The 16,802-nt window shown below is 41.3% G+C and overlaps 1 protein-coding gene across 1 annotated transcript in view; it reads right to left on the bottom strand.

Annotated features, from left to right (window-relative positions):
* ADAMTS17 (ADAM metallopeptidase with thrombospondin type 1 motif 17) overlaps positions 1-16,802 on the bottom strand; it is a 386,843-nt gene that overhangs the window by 339,207 nt on the left and 30,834 nt on the right. The window lies entirely within an intron of this gene.

Genomic DNA, 16,802 nt, shown 5'->3' with positions numbered 1-16,802 from the left:
TCTATGAATGCAGTGGATGTGAAAATGTTTTAACAACAACTCCAATCTTAATAGACACAAAAGAATTCATACTGGAGACAAACCCTTTGTAAGTAACCAGTGTGGGCAAGCTTTTAGTCAATGTTCAAAACTTTCTCGACATCAGAGAACTCACAATAAAGAGAAACCCTAAAAATATGGAAAATGTAGAATGGCATTTAGAAACCACATGCCCTGTGCCATAAATCAGACATTTAAACCAAAGAGATTAATGTGGAAAGATTTTCAGTCAAAGCTCAATTCTTCTACATGAGAATTCATACTGTATAGAATATGTTAGAAACAAATATGTTGAAGAAAGTAAGAGATACGATTAGAAATGTACTTTAAAAAAAGGGAGGAGGGAGTTAATGTTAAAATTGTGCAGAATTTCTATTGGGGTTGTTAATCTTGGTATAATGGCTTGTGATGATGGTAGAACAACATTGTGAATGTAATTAACAGCACTGAATTATATATGTGAATGTGGTTACAAAGGGAAATTTTAGTTCATATATGTTACTAGAATAAAAAATAAAAGAAACAGAGGATTGAACAACACAATGAACCCTATTGTAAGTGATGGACTATAGTTAATAGAAGTTATAAAAACATTATTTCATGAATTATAACAAATGTACTTCACTAATGCAAGGTGTTAATATTAATAATAGGATGGTATATGGGAACTTGTGTTTAATATATTTCATGCATGATATTTCTGTAAATCTAGAGCTTCTCTAACAAAAAAAATTAATAAAAAAAGAAAGTGGAAAGACACCTCACAAAAGAAAATTTTTGCAAATCATATATCTTTCAAGAGACTTGTGTCTAAAATATGAAAATTAGTCTTACAACTCAATAAAAAGACAACTAATTACAAACAGGCAAAGGATCAGAACAGACAGTTCTCCTAAGAAAACCAAAATGAGATAACACAGTAAGATGCCACTTTAATACCCACCAAAGTGACTATGATAAAGAGAGAGACAATACAAGTATTGATTATAATGTGGAGATATATTGGAACATTTTAAACTGCCAGTGGGAATGTAAAATGATTTAGCACTTCAGAAAACAATTTGGCAGTTCCTCAAAAGTTAAAACATACAATTACCTTATAGCTCAGCAATTCTACTCCTAGGTATACACCCAAAGAAATGAAAGCATTTGTTCATGCAAAAATGCATTCATAGCAGTATTATTCATAATAATAAATCCATCAATAAATTAATGGATAAATAAAATGTGATATATCCACACATTGAAATATTTTTCAGCAATAAAGGGGAATGAAGTACTGATACACGCTACAGCATGTGTGAATCTTGAAAACATTATGCTAAGTGAAAGAAGCTGGTCACAAAGGATCACAAATTATATAACTGCATCATATGAAAAGTCAAGAAGAGGTGAATCCACAGAGACAAAATGTCAATTGTTACTTGCCTAGGGCTGGTATGGGTTGGGAGGAAATGGGGAGTGACTGCTAACAGGCTAGGCACGGCGTTTCTTTTTGAAGTGATGAAAATGTTTCAAAATTAATTTTAGTGAAGGCTGCACAATATACTAAAAGCCACTGAATTACACACTTAAATGACTGAATTATACGGTACATGAATTATATCACAACAAAGTTATTTTTTTTTAAAAAAGTAGCTACCCTCCAAAATAGAAGAAAAAAAATATTGTGTGTGAACAGAGAGAAAATATTTGCAAAACATCTATCTGAAAAATGTATGCAGAATAAGAATCCCATAATCCCCACAAGAAAAAAATTTAAATGGGCAAAATGTTTGAAAAGACATTTAACCAAAGAATAAATACGGATGTTAAAAAGCACATGAAAAGACGTTCAACCTTATTAGTTACTAGGGAAATGAAAATGAAAATCCTTAGATACCACAACAAACTGATTAGAAAGACTGACCATCCCAAGTGTTAACAAGGATGCTGAGTAACTAGAACTCTTTCACCACGCCTGGTGGGACTGTAACATGGTACAACCATTTTGGAAATAGTTTGGTAGTTTCTTAAAAAGTTCAATACAACACTTATTTTCTAACCATTCTGCAACTACATATTTATCCAAGAATTAAAAAAAAAAATTTAAAGCATGTCAAGGGAGTGGATGAGGCTCAAGCAATTGACTGCCAGCTTCCCACATGGGAGGTCCTAGGTTCAGTTACCAGCGCCTCCTAAAAAGGAGCAACATGCAAATAAACAAAACAAACAACTCAGGGCAGCTGATGTAGCTCAGGGGTTCAGTGTGAGCTTTCCACATGAGGTCTCAGTACCTGACACACACACACACAAACATGTCTACACAAAGACTTGTACATAAATGGTCATAGTTTTATCTGGCATAGCCAAAAACTGAAAGGGCCCCAAACATTGATCAACAGGCAAATGGATAAACAAACTGGATTATCCATATGATGGACTATTATTCAACAATAAAAAGAAACGAACTATTGATCCACACAATATGGATGAAGCTCAAAATAATTAAGATGAGCAACAGAAGCCAGGCAAATAAGAATATATATTCCATAGGTACATTTAAATAAAACTCTAAAGACCACAACTACTCTATAATGACAGAAAGCAGATCAGCATTTCTGGAGGAGGAGGCACACAGGGAGGTAGAGAAGGAGGGCTGACCAAGGGAAAGGAGCAAACATTTGAGGGTGATGGATATGTTCATTATCTTGGTTGTGATATTACTTTCTTTGGTGGAGTCCTACATCAAAACTTATACATCTAGGTTGGGGCAAGATGGCATCTGAGTAAGTACACCATCATCATCTCTCTTACAAAAGACCAGCTGTGTGGTGAAGATGTGTTTTGGGAACCTGCAGGGCGGGAGGTGTCTGCACATCGATCTGGCAAGATTGCAGCAGAATTGGTGTTTGCTGAAGGTAGAACTGCGGGTTTCTAACACTGAACTCAGAAGCCATGGGAAGGTAAATCCCTTCCCCCTAGGGCTAACAAACCCAGCATTCACTGAGAACTGCCAATCTTGGGGCAGAGTTTCCAAGCCCTGTGTTTGCCCAATGCATGAACCCCAAGCCTGTGTCCCCTGAACACCCGCGGCCCACTTTTCACAGACCTACATACTCCAAGTCTGCATTCTCCCGGGCCTCTGTTTCCTGAGCCCAGCACTCCCGCAAATCTGGCATTGCCCTACCCCTCTGGTCGCGGACTAACTCCGGGAGTGGAAGAGTTTACGTGGGAGGTGCAGAGGGGCCAAGGAGTGCAGGTTCTATTTTCTGGTTCCCCCCTTTTATTGAGTTTGGAGGAGCATATCAACTGACTTGAGGAGAGCCTAGGAAGAGAGAGGAGGCAAATCTGGTGAGAGAGCCCAATTTACCTAAACACCCTGGGAAAGGAAAATTGGTCTGGGAGAAGGTAGAGTTAGAAAATTAACTAGCCCCTCATAGCACACCTAGGGGAGAGGGACAGTAGGACATGCTTTACAGGTTTCCAATAGCATATTTAGGGTTCCTGGCAAGGGCTGGGTGCTCTCTCAAGAAATTAAGAGTCATTATTTTCTCAAGTGAGTTGGTTCACCAGGGACCCATTTGAATTTCCTATGGGAGCCCTGGGAAAGAGGGAAGTAAATGATGCCTTGGGAGAGAGGGAAGTAAAGAAGGAAGAAAGGGTGAAGGTCAGACTCCTAAGCAGTTTATTCAGTTGCAAAGAGGATTCATTGCCTGAGGCCTTGTCTGGTCTTTTTTGTTGGTTTGTTTCCTTGGTTTTTCTTCCTCATTACCCCCCCCCCCAATTACCTTTTTTTTTTCTCTTTTCTCCCTGGGAGAGTATACAGAAGAAATCGTGATCATGCACGGAAAGATCACAGAGATGATGGGGATCAATAGCAAATCCAAGAAATCAGAAATACACTCTCAGCAAATAACAGCAGATTTGAAAATGCAGAGGAAAAAATTAGTGATGTAGAAGACAGTACATCTGAAATCAAACAGATAGTAGAATTAATCGATAAAAAGACAGAAAAAAATCCAGCAGAAACTTAGGGACATGAATGACAATGCAAAAATGCACAAACATACACAGTATAGGCATCTCAGAAGGAGAAGAGAAGGGAAGGGGGACAGAAGGGGTCTTGGAGAAAATAATGGCTGAAAACTTCCCAAACCTATTGAGGGAGATGGATGTACATGTCCAGAAAGCAAAATGCACCCCAAACAGCATAAATCCCAACAGGCCTAGCCCAGAACATATACTTGTCAAATTGTCCAATGCACAAGACAAAGAGAAAAGCAGCAAGAGAAAAGAGAACCATTACATAAAAGGGAGGGTCCATAAGATTAAATGCTGATCTCTCATCTGAAACCATGGAGGCAAGAAGGCAGTGGTAAGACATAGTCAAGGTACTAAAAGAAAAGAATTTCCAACCAATAATACTCTATCCAGCAAAGCTAGCATTCAAAAATGATGGAGAGTTCAAAATATTCACAGATAAACAGAAACTAAGAGAGTATGCCAAAAAGAAACCTGCCCTTCAAGAAATAATAAAGGAAGTTCTGAAGGAGGAAAGAAAAAAACAGGAGACACAGAGTTGGAGGAGAGTGTAAGAACAAATTAAAACTACAAAAAGGGGGGGGGGGGAATCAAACAACATAAGACAAACACAAATCCAAAGAAAATATGGCTAATATAAGTAATTCCTTGAAAGTAATAACACTAAATGTCAATGGATTAAACTCACCTGTTAAGAGAAAGAGCTTGGAAGACTGGATAAGGAAATATGACCCATCTATATGTTGTCTACAGGAAACTCATCTTAGCCCCAGGGATTCAAGGAGATTGAATGTGAATGGCTGGAAAACAATCTTACAGGCAAACAATAACCAAAAAAGGGCAGGTGTAGCTATATTAATAACAGACAAAATAGACTTTAAATGCAAAACTGTTGTGAGAGACAAAGATGGTCACTACGTATTAGTGAAAGGGATAATCTATCAAGAAGAAAGAAAAATCATAAACATTTATGCTCCTAACAAGAATGCCTCCAAATACGTGAGGCAAACACTGGAAAAACAAAGTGAAAGAACAGATGCCTCTACAATTATAGTGGGAGACTTTAATACACCACTAACAACTTTGGACAGAATATCTCATAAGAGAATCAATAAAGAAACAAAGACTTTGAACAATATATTAGAAGATCTGGACCTAATAGACATGTACAGAACATTATACCCAAATACAGCAGGATATACATTTTTCTCAAGTGTACATGGATCATTCTCCAAGATAGACCACATGCTAGGCCACAAAGAAAGTCTCAATGAATTCAGAAAGATCTAAATCATACAAAATAATTTCTCTGACCACAGTGGAGTGAAGCCATAAATCTGCAAGGGCCAGAGGCCCAGATTTGGCACCAAGATATGGAAGTTAAAAAACGTACTCTTAGAAAAACAGTGGGTCAAGGAGGAAATCTCAACAGAAATCAATAACTACCTTGAAACTAATGAAAATGATAACACAACATATCAAAACTTAGGGATGCAGCAAAAGCTGTACCGAGAGTGAAATTTATAGCCATAAATTCATACATCAAAAAAGAAGAGCTAAAATTGAAGAACTAACTGAACAATTGGAGGAATTAGTAAATAAAACAACAAACTAACTCCAAAGAAAGAAATAACAAAGATCAGACAGCACTAAATGAAAAAGAAAATAGGAAATCATTAGAAAAAATAAACATAACAAAGAGCTGGTTCTTTGAGAAAATCAACAAAGTTGACAAACCCTTAGCTACATTAACAAAGAAAAAAAGAGAGAAGATGCAAATACACAAAATAAGAAGTGAGAAGGGTGATATCAACACTGATCCCACTGAAATAAAGACTATCATAAGAGGATATTGTGAAAAGCTGTAGTTCAACAAGAAAGACAATTTAGAGGAAATGGACAAATTCCTAGAAACACATAAACAGCCTACATTGACAGAAGAAGAAATCGATGATTTCAACAAACCAATCACAAGTAAAGAGATAGAATTAGTCACTAAAAACCTCCCAACTAAGAAGAGTCCTGGGTCAGATAGATTCACAGATGAATTCTCCCAAACATTCCAGAAAGAAATAACACCAGTTTTGCTTAAACTCTTCCAAAAATTGAAATAGAAGGAACTTTGCCTAACTCATTCTATGGTGCCAACATTACTCTAGTACCAAAGCCAAACAAAGACACCACAAGAAAGGAAAATTACAGACCAATCTCTCTAATGAAACTGGATGCAAAAATCCTCAACAAAATACTTGCTAATCATATTCAACAATACATTAAACAAATTATACACCATGACCAAGTGGGCTTCATTCCTGGTATGCAAGGATGGTTCAACATAAGAAAATCAATTAATGTAATACACCACATAAACAGATTGAAGGAAAAAAATCACATGATCCTATCTAGAGATGCAGAAAAAGCATTTGACAAAATACAGCACCCTTTCTTGATAAAAAAAGATAGGAATAAGGAAATTTTCTGAACATGATATAGGGTATCTATGAAAAACCCACAGCTAACATCATTTATAATGGTGAAATCCTAAAATCTTTCCTTCAAAGATCAGGAGCAAGACAAGCATGCCCACTATCACCCCTTCTTTTTAACACTGTGTTAGAAGTACTTGCTCGAGCACTGAGGCAAGACCCAGATATAAAAGGAATCCAAAAAGGAAGGAAAAAGTCAAAATTTCACTATTTGCAGGTGACATGATCCTATACATAGAAAGCCCTGAGAAGTCTACAAGAAAGCTTCTAGAACTTATAAATGAGTTCAGTAAAGTCTCAGGGTATAAGATCAATGCACAAAAATCAGTAGCATTTCTGTACACCAATGATGAGCAATCTGAGGAGGAAATCAAGAAACAAAAACCCTTTACAACAGTAAATTAAAAAAATCAAATACTAGAAATAAATATTTAACCAAAGATGTAAAAGACTTACACTCAGAAAACTACACAAAACTGTTCAAGGAAATCAAAGAAGACCTAAACAAATGGAAGAATATTCCCTGTTCATGGATAGGAAGACTAAACATTATTAAGATGTCTATCCTACCAAAACTGATCTACAGATTCAATGCAATCCCAATAAAAAACAACACAGCATTTTTTAATGAACTAGAAAAACTAACTATGAAACTTATTTGGAAAGGAAAGAGGCCCTGAACAGCCAAAGAAATATTGAAAAAGAAAAATGAAACTGGAGGAATCACACTAACAGACTTTAAAACATACTACAAAGCTACAGTAGTGAAAATGGCATGGTATTGGCACAAGGATAGACACATTGACCAATGGAACCGAATTGAGAGTTTTGATATAGATCCTCATATATACAGTCATCTGATATTCGACAAAGCCACCAAGCCCACTCAACTGGGAGAGAATGGCCTCTTCAACAAATGGTGTCTAGAGAATTGGATATCAATATGCAAAAGAAGAAAAGAAGATTACCATCTCACACCTTATACAAAAATCAACTCAAGATGGATCAGAGACCTAAATGTAAGAGCCAAGACCATAAAGACCTTGGAAAACAATGTAGGGAAGCATCTACAGGATCTTGTAATAGGAATTGGCTTCACGAACTTCACACCTAAAGCACGAGCAGCAAAAGAACAAATAGATAAATGGGACTTCCATAAAATTAAAGCCTTTTGCACCCAACGGAGTTTGTCATGAAAGTGAAAAGAGAGCCTACACAACGGGAGAAAATATTTGTAACCATATATCTGATAGGAGACTTATATCCTGCATATATAAAGAACTCCTATATAGGAGGGAAAAAAAAGACAACCCATTTAAAAAATGGGAAAAAGATTTGAACAGATGCTTCTCCAAAGAAGAAATACAAATGGCTAAAAAGCACATGAAAAAATGCTCAAAACCACTAGCTATTAGGGAAATGCAAATCAAAACTACAATGAGATACCATCTTACTTCCATAAGACTGGCAGCTATCAAAAAAACAGAAGACTACAAGTGCTGGAGAGGATGTGGAGGAATGGGAACACTCGTCCACTGCTGGTGGGAATGCAGAAGGATCCAGCCATTCTGGAGGACTGTTTGGCAGTTTCTCAAAAAGTTAACTATAGATTTGCCATATGACCCAGCAATTCCACTGCTGGGTATATACCCAGAAGATCTGAAAATAAGGACACAAACCAATACATGTACACCAATGTTCATAGCAGCATTATACACTATTGCCAAAAGTTGGAATCAACCCAAATGCCCATCAATGGATGAACAGATAAGTAAAATGTCATATATACATACAGTGGAATACTACTCAGCTATAAGAAGTAATACAGTACAAACACATGATAACATGGATGAATCCTGAGGAACTTATGTTGAGTCAAGCAAGCCAGGCAATGAATGACAAATACTACATGACCTCTCTGATATGAAACAAGCAAACCAATCTGTCTCAGAGAGCTAAAGGCTGGAAGATATGCTTAAAGGAATCTGGGGGGGAGAGGAAGGTTGCAAGCTGATGCCTACAAGGGTGAAGTCTATGACAAGCTGGAGATAAGTATTTGTACAGGGAAGGGATAAGTGGAGGCATAGGGATATCTTTGGGTGGGGCTTTGTGGGCTTGAGGGGGGCTAGGGTTGGGAGGATGGGTCATATGACCCAAGGAATTGGGGGGAACCATTGAATATGGGAGAATGTCAGGTATATATTTGAAACTATACTGTTGAGAAAACTCTTGAGAAAATATAATAAGGAAGGATCACGTGTTTAAGGTGCTTGGGGGGCAGACGGCATCTAGTACAGGGGCAAGCTTCTAGGGAGTATGTGAGTGATCATTTTGTCATAGTGTGTTATATCATTGGGTGGAGAACCATACAATGAGTGTGAAGGTGTACCCACATGCTGGGGAGACCTGATGTTCCCAAAGAGAGGGAATTGTGTCTCTCGAGAGGATCGCTGGCTCCCAATTAGTTAGGGCAGTCTAGTATGTCAAGCCCTCAGCATTGTTGCAGTGTCTGTAAATCTAGTTCCTCAAGTAGAGATGATTGAGTGTCACAGTGTGTCCTGGGGGGAAGGGGAGAGAGGTAAAACATGGGTAGAAGCAGGCAACTGGGGGGCAATGGAAGTGATCCGCAAGATCACGCAATGATGGACATGCCAACTTACATCTAAAGTGTATAAAAGTCTATAAACTAAAATGTAAAATATAATGTAAAACATAAAGAAACTAATAATTTAGAAATTTGTACAGTCTAAAATATAAACAATAATGCAAACCAAAATGGAACCATGCTTGATAGCTATGTTTCAAAATTTGCACATCAGCAGCAAATATAACATGAACATGTAAACAGATCATTGCTGGGAAAAGGGGGAAAGGGTTTGATGCTGGATATCTGGGAGTCCCCTATATTATGTATGTGAATTACTGTGATCTAAAATTTTTTGAAGACAAAATTAAAAATTAGAAGAAAAAAAAAGAAAGGATGTAGACACTGAGGAAGAAATGAAAGTCCCTTGCGACCATACATACAGGGCAATGCCTATCAGAGTAATGAAAGGCAAAATGTTAGAAACAAAGCTTTATAATATTTTTCATTTTATTAATACATCAATTTATTTTTACTTTATTTTAGTATTTCTAAATTACTATGTATTATTCTATTTCTAAACTTTAAACCCATTACTGTATTTCAATTTCCTATTAATTTAATTTGGCAATATATTAGGATTCATTGTTGAAGAAGTTTTGGACCACAGAGAGGTTCAACTATGGCCAGTGAGGAACTCTGGTGTGGGGTGTTATTGATGGGGGGGGCACATGGGTGGGGGGAATTCTCCAGGGCATTTTTATAGGGAACATAAATATGTTAGGATATATGTTGGGTATTTTTATAGTAGTTACAATTACAAAAGTCAACTGAGGGAGTGCTGAGTTCCCACCCAGGGGAGCTCTGTCACATTCCGCAATGGAACAACAATAATCCCCCAAGTCCAATGGCAAAGATCAACAAGGAAGGATGGTCCAAAAATGAGCCCTTGATACTGATGACTATGCTTAGGAGCCTGTGTGCCTGAAATAAGAACTAGGCCTAGAGCTGTAGGGAGCCTAAGAGTTACCTCCTGAGAGCCTCCATGTTGCTCAAATATGGCCACTCTCTAAGTCAAACTCAGTATGTAAATGCATTACCTTCCCCCCCAACATGGGACATAACTTCTGGGGATGAGCCTCCCTAGTGCCGAGGGATTACTACCAATCACTAACTGGAGAAGCAACTAGAAAGAGACCTCAAATAAAAGGGTCAACTCAGATCAGCAGAATATCTCAGCCTACATGTTGGATCAAGTGTTAAAAACTGCTCTCTGACCTTGAATAAAAGGAGGAAATGGCAGAGATAAATGAGTTGATATGGCTAAGAATCTTCCAAAGAGTCAGGATGTCATCAGAGGGGATGTGCTTATGCACACCTCAGCAGGACCCCAGAAAAAGTCTAAGTAGATACAATCCTAGGTACTGGTTCTCCTGAAAGCTACAGAGATCCACAGGGTACATAGTCATGGAAGATGGATTTGGAGCTCTGTGCCATGTCAGAGGACCCTACTTTGGAATTTGTGCTCCTGAGTGTGATGGAGCTAGACTCAGATGTGACTTTTCAACACATGCCTCTTCTGTCACTTTTACTGAACCTATAGTTGGCGCTAGGGATGGTCGATACTCAGGAGACTTGAATCTCTGGACTGCCCATGTGCCAGCTGGGCCCTGAGCCTCAGCAGAGTGGCGACTCCTACTCTCTGTCATTGGTCTTACCCAGGTCAGCTAACAGAGAGGTGAAGATAGTCAACCACCACACCAGGGAATCAAGAGTGCCTACAACTGTAAGCAGAGGAATTGCATCTATCAGCCATGTGGAATCTAAGCCCCCTCTTGATCTAGAGGTGGAGGGGACATCGCCATCCCAGGGTCCACAGAATGGAGGAATAAAATATGTACTAAAGTGGACTTACTGATATTCTACTACAAAACTATTGTGACGAGTAATAGAAGAAATTTTAGCATCGAGTTGGAGAAAATGGCCACAGGAGTTGCTAAGGGCAGGGAGAGGGTAGAAGAGATGTGGGGGCATTTTTGGGATTTTGAGTTGTCCTTAATGATATTGTAGGGTCAGATGCTGGACTTTATATATCGTGCCATAACCCACTGAATGTACTGGGGGAGAGTGCAAACTACAGAGTAAACTATTATCTGTGTATTGCAGTAGTGCCCCAAAATGTGTTCATCAAGTGCGATGAGTGTGCCACAATGATGAGGGAGATTGTTGGGGTGGGAGGAGTGGGGTGAGGCGATGGGGGGTATACAGGAACCTCTCATATTTTTTAGTGTAACATTTCTTTTGTGATGTATATATCTGTAAAAAAATACAACTTACAAAAATGATGTAGTGGGGGGTGGGGAGTGGGTTATATGGGAACCTCTTATGTTTTTTGTTTTTTAATGTAACGTTCCTTGTGATCTATTAACTTTAATTCTTAAAAAAAATTTTTAAAAACTTATACATCAACCTGTACACTTTAAATGTCCAGTTTACTGTCTGTTCATTTGACCTCCATAAAGCCATAATTTGATGGAGTGATGGTTGGATGGACGGATGGATTGATCATCCTTGGCAAGACTACACCACACTCCTGATGCAGAGACCTGCTTTGGAACTACCACCAACAGTTGCTGGGCCCCAGTTTAGGGGGTCAGGGTTGAAGGGAAGACTACCCAATTTGTTCTCTCCTTCCTTTGGAAGGGCTTGTGCAGGCACCATGTGGAAAGGCAGGTCCAAGAGCAAGAGGGTCAGCAATGAGATGCTGCTGTCTCTGGTCACCCTGGAGTGGGTTCTTCCTCATTAGCAGTGTCACCTACCTGCTGTTATACAGGCTTGTGGTGCTCTCAATAGGTCCCACAAATCCTTTGACATTGAGAGGAGGGAGAGTCTATCACCATTACCCTTGAATGTGGATGAGCTTGAGATGGCTTCAGTCAATACGATATAACAGAAGTGGGGCTGGGTCACAAACTGCAAGGCAGTTGCTGCCTGGTTTTCTGGAACCCAAGTCCTGTGTTGTCAGGTAAGGAGGATGACAACTCTTGAGATTGCCATGCTGTAAGGAAGCCAAGCTCCATACAAAGGCCACACACAAGCAGCTCTTAGTTCAGATCCTCAAGTCACCCATCTCTGGTGCCAAACTTGGGAGTAAGGAGGTTTCAGGTCACTACAGCCCTGACCCTTCAGGTGAGGCTGAGCCACCATGGAGTAGTTGATACAAGGGTACAGCCAGTCATTTATTGGTTTCTCCCATGCTGAGCTAGACAGAAACTTTTGTGCCCTGCTCAGGCTTCCAAAGTCCAAGACAGGGAAAAGCACCTATTGTATTATCACGGCTAACCTAGACTTGTACACTGGGGATCCTGTGAGAACAGAGGCCCAGAGAATTGCCATTGGAGTGACCCTTGGAGTACCTACCTTGACCATGACTTCATCACTCGACTGTCCTCGAAGAATGGGAAAAGTGGCTAGGAGAGGTCAGTGTTAGAGACCAAGAGGCACTTTTCAAGCACCCCCAGATAAAGGCTGACCCAAGAGAAAGACCAAGGTTGGCAACACTATCTACACCACCTCCAAGGATATGTGTTCTTTTGCCCCAGCCTGATAATAGAACCTCTCTTTTCCTTTTGGGACCATGCAAAACCAATGGGGCTGTCTACCACACAACTCTAGCCTCCAGCTGCCATATGGACTCAACAGGGCACTCCAGTCCTTGGACAGAGTGACAGGCCCTGGGATGGGCACATGGTCCACTTATGAAAGTGAATGTGACTGATTTCAGAGGCATCAAGATCCATGCAAACTGCAGCCACCAGGGGCCATCTCTGCTGCCATGAGGGAAGGCCTGCCTGAGAATTAAGCCAACAGAAAAGAAAACAGAGGCAAGAGAAGATAAGGGAAAGCAACAAAGTCTAAGCAGCATTGCTGAAAATGCTGGATCCAGCAGGACTGAAGCTGATGTGACCTGATGGACTTCTCCCATGAGTATACAGATTACTTTTTTTTTTAACTTAGCTTGAAAAGGAGGGAGTTTCCACTGACACGGGAACCCCTCTTGCCTCTGGTCCCTAAATGTGCCTTCATGTTTACTCAGCTGTTCTGGGAATCATACAGCTTTACAGCTGAGCATTTAGGGAAGGATAAAATGGGATAACGATGCACTAGGCCTGGCCCTGTGCCAGATATACGTCAGAAGTCCTTCGAGTGGCCCTGGATGTCAGATTTCTGACACCATCTGGAACAGCCCCACAGAGCCCTCTGCAAACACAGCTGTCTCCCGGCTATGGATGAATCCCGGCACCCAGCCATGCATACCTGGCACACCCACAACTGGGAAACCATCTTGCTCATATAAAAGAGGGTCCCACTAGGAGAATTCAGTCATCACCAATCTGATATAGATGAACAATTACAGTTTCTCTCATGAAAAATGCAAAATCAACCAACAAGTGCTTGCTAAAGAGTTGGTACATAGACTGCTAAAAACTTTTCCCCATTCCACAAGGATCCACTCCAGATTTCTTTTTTAATGATAAGCTTTACTACTTAATTTAAAATTTGACTTATTTTACCAAAATCCCACATTTTAAACAACTTTTCAGTGATTTCTAATGCCTAAAACATTACGCCCTCTGGATCATAACAATTTCTATGATTTTTTCCCCATATACACAAGCTCCTTTTCCAATCTATTTTGAATAATAACTGTGAATTTATCTACATCTCCAGCAAAATCTTAATCTCCCATTTCTCTAGGAAAAGGAAAAAAAATGATTATATAAAACAATTCACACACATACCCCACCAAATGTTTTGTAGTAGAGTCTTGTCAGAAGGTTCATAGAAAATATTTTCTTTTATCTGGCAGCCAGAAATGATGTTCAGTTGTCTGGAACATGGGCTGCTAGAGGCCACTTTTTACAGACAACTGATGGAAAAAAAGCAAACGAGGGCAGTTATAAATCTCAGAATCCCCAAAGACAAAGCAGGCAAAAGAGCATCACTGCTCACACGTGGGCAGACACCTCGGGTGTCCTGAAGAAAATGCCCACCTTGTTAATACCAGGGAGAATAAAATGAGAGTAATATTTGTAATAAAACTTTTAAAAAATGGCTTCCTTTTTTAAAATTTTGCTATTGCTAAAAGCTTTCCTTTTTTTGCGTACTTATTGGTATACCAGAAGTCAAAGTAACTACTCTTTAATATACTTGAAACTGGTACATCTTCAAGAAATCTGAACCATCACCATTTAGGAGAAAGAGGCGGGGAAAGTCATAGGAAAGGCAAGCAGAATCCCGGGGCTTAGCTCTCCAACACTTCCCTGGCTTACTTTCTCTACTGGACACTCTAACATGGAATCTCCAGGGACGTCTGACCCAATGGTGGGAAAGGCTGTCCCTGGGGTGACGGAGCAGGTGCTCTCACCTGGATACAGGTCAGGCACTTGCTCTAGGCCTCATCAGGTGAGTTAAGGGAGCAGCACTGGGTTCGGGTCCATCAGTGCCTCTTAAGGGCCAGTGATTATCTGGCCCTTAATACAAACAGGGCATTTTGCTGAGAAGTGTGGTGATTTTCCCAACACATAGGTTCCAAAGAATAGCATTCATGCTCCCCATTTTCCACCATGCCTGGAATCTGCATTTCAGCAGAGCTTCTCTCCTGCCCTGTTCCCTCCGACATACCACCACGGACCATGCCCGGGGTCAGCCCCAGGACCGAGCCTCCCCGACAGTCTCAGAGGAGGCAGAGGCATATTGTGCCCAAGGGGACATGGTTCCTGTACACTCTGAGCCAGGCCTCAAGCTCAGGCCTGCCTGATCCCAGGAACTATCTTCACACAAACCCACCTAAAGTCCAGAGTGTCCAAAGCCCAGCTCAAAACTCACTCCCTGCCGGCCCCCCTCCCCCCGAGTAAGCATCCCCAAGCCTCAGTCCCACCTCTTTCCTTCCCTGGCCTCTCAGAGCCCCCAGCCCCTCCCAGCCTGGCTCGGGGTCAGGGTGCCCAAGTGTCTGTATGATTCGGCACATTCCTGGGAGCTCTTTCTCCATGTCCTGGCCCTGCCCCCACAGCCCTAGTCTCCAGTGAGGGCTTGACACCTATGTGATAGAGCAAACACAGCAAGGAGAGGAAATGGTACTTGGAGCATCTTCAGACAGATTGCCCGATGGACTTTCCAAATGCTTTACGGAATAGTGTGTCAGCTGAAATTGGAGGAGAGAATAACTGGGTGATTCCTCGGGGTCCTCAATCAGCATGAAAAAATTGCACTTTTCTTATGGCACTTGCTGGGACCCAAAGATTCTTGCAGGGGAAGAGTCCCAGGGAGGGGAAATGAGGCGGGGAAAGGGCAGGTGACCTGCTGTCAAGGGGAACTGCAGAGGCTCATGTCACTGCAATAGGCAAGATGTTCATGGCCAGCTGGGGAACATTTATTTATACCAAATAAAGAGGTTTTTCAAACTCAGAGGCACGCCAACAAGGCCCCTGGCAGAAATGAACTGAGGGCCTTAGCCTCAATGGTTTTCTTATGACTTGGTACCAACAAAATGATTAGCTCTTTCACAGAAAGGAAATCAACAGTCCAAATGCAGCTCAGATGAGAGACCAGAAGGGAGTGCAGGACAAAATGCGAACCCTGAACCCTCCCCTCTGCCAATTGTTAGCTCTACTCCATGAAAAAGTGTCTCAGTGTCACAGTCGGAATCAGAGGAGGTGGAAGGAAATAATGACTCCCCCTAAAAGCGGAGTCAAAAAACCAAAAGCCAGGTTTGGCAGTGATGGGGAATAGTCCAGTTTTCCTGGAGAAAAGCTGCACTTCTTTAAATACTGACATAAAGAATGGCTCGCTACATCTGTGGGGCCCAGAAGGCCAACCAGGGACCACCCCCCACCAAAGGACCAGTGGGACACCAGGAGGACCCCAGCGTATAAGCTGGCTCCATATCCTGGTTGCTTCCTTTGAACTGGAGAGAAGCTCCTTTCCCTTGCCTAGCTTCCCTGAGCCTGGGGGTGGCACGGCCCTCCCCGACGACTGACTTGAGCCAGACCTAGCTGCCATTCCTACCTGGGGGCTGGCTCTGGGTTCCATACTCACCACCCCCAAGAGGTGACCACCAGAGAAGCCTGACATTTTCTGCTCAACTGGGCAGGACCATGCTGAGCTTTTCCCTGCGGTTCACTGTCCAGCTCTGTCTAAACCCAGTGACAAGAAGTGTGATCTATGACTTGCTAATGGATTGAGAAAGGCTCCAGCACCTTCGGCCTAAAGAAGGCAGTGTGTGTGCAACCGCGTGCCAGTTCCAGCCGGCGAATTCCCGGTCTGGTCGTGTACAAGCAACGGCCCGTGGCTTTGAAAGGAGGCTGCGCAGAGCGAACCTACTGCCTTCCCGACTGGAATGCACCCAACCCCACTGGGCAGAGGTCCTGAAGAGACTGTGTGCTGGACTTTTGCATGAGAAATTAGGGTACTGAGGAGGCTGCTACTAGACCTTTCTGCAGAAGGAAAACAAGAAAAATGCAACCCTAAAGACATTTCTGGAAAAGACGGAAGAGTGGCCTGAAAGCAGGGCGTCTGCTCTCCCTCCTCTTCCCACTGGCCCCGTTCCTCCTGCTGGGAGGGAAGCCGGCTGGGCTCTCTCTCACACATTCTCCCTGGCTGATTCAAAA

Source organism: Dasypus novemcinctus, chromosome 3, assembly GCF_030445035.2.
Source record: "Dasypus novemcinctus isolate mDasNov1 chromosome 3, mDasNov1.1.hap2, whole genome shotgun sequence".
Taxonomy (NCBI): Eukaryota; Metazoa; Chordata; class Mammalia; order Cingulata; family Dasypodidae; genus Dasypus; species Dasypus novemcinctus.
This window is presented reverse-complemented; position numbering and strand designations above follow the sequence as displayed.